The 939-nt window shown below is 36.3% G+C and overlaps 1 protein-coding gene across 2 annotated transcripts in view; it reads right to left on the bottom strand.

Annotated features, from left to right (window-relative positions):
- HAUS2 (HAUS augmin-like complex, subunit 2) overlaps positions 1-939 on the bottom strand; it is an 11,638-nt gene that overhangs the window by 8,485 nt on the left and 2,214 nt on the right. The gene's annotated exons all lie outside the window — the stretch shown is intronic.

The following is a 939-nucleotide window of genomic DNA, read 5'->3' as shown; positions in this document are numbered from 1 at the left end:
CACTGGGGCAAAAGGACCCTAAAAATGAAAAGATCCTGAGAAAAAGAAGTCTGTTTAGGGTATTTCTATCTATTCTGTTGCTAGGCACAAGAAAAAGCTGAAATTCAGAAACTTTAATACTTAATATAAAAATCCTGATAACACTGTGTACTTTATACATATATAAACTTGTAATCTGTGGGTAACCTTTCTTCTTTTTTTCTGTCATTTCTTTTTAATACTGAATTCTAGCTGAGGGACATCAAAAGGGAGGCAGTATAGCAGAGAAGAGAAGAGGCTCTTAAATGGGGAAAAGGGTGCAGAGGAGGGCAGGACAGAAGTTGAGAAAATAGAATTAGTAGATTCTGAAGTTTTTTGTAGGTTCACATCCTTATGTTACACATTGCCAATAGAGGAAGCTTTGATCATAACTTACTCAAGCTTGCCGGAAAAACATCTAGCATGTAAGGCCACTAAAGCAGTCCTAGGGGCATAAACTAAAGCAAATACTCTATTATCTTACAGTTAACCCTACCTTTCTCTCACCAAATCATTCTCCAATGACTAGATCAAAAGAACAAAGTTCAAACTATGTTTTCTAGAAGAGTTGTATAAAATAGCAATTCTAGGCATCACTTTTAATTTTTAATGCACATGAATGATGTGCACTAAATGGATGGACTGTTTAAAAGGATCATATGACAAATCATTTTGAAAGAACTGGTGCTAAATTCTTCTAATAAAAATAGGTTTTCATATGTAAAGTTTGCTTAAAGTAAAATCAACCTAGAAATCTGTAAATAGTTCCTTAATTGGGACTAGCTGTGCAGTAAGATTGTAAGAGGGTCTTAAGGAGCTATACAGTGGCAAATGTTAACTTTGTTAAAACAGGTAACTGACGGGCTGGCCTGTGGCTCACTCAGGAGAGTGCGGTGCTGATAACACCAAGGCCCCGGGTTC

Source organism: Galeopterus variegatus, unplaced genomic scaffold, assembly GCF_000696425.1.
Source record: "Galeopterus variegatus unplaced genomic scaffold, G_variegatus-3.0.2 Scaffold3504, whole genome shotgun sequence".
In the NCBI taxonomy this organism is placed as follows: Eukaryota; Metazoa; Chordata; class Mammalia; order Dermoptera; family Cynocephalidae; genus Galeopterus; species Galeopterus variegatus.
This window is presented reverse-complemented; position numbering and strand designations above follow the sequence as displayed.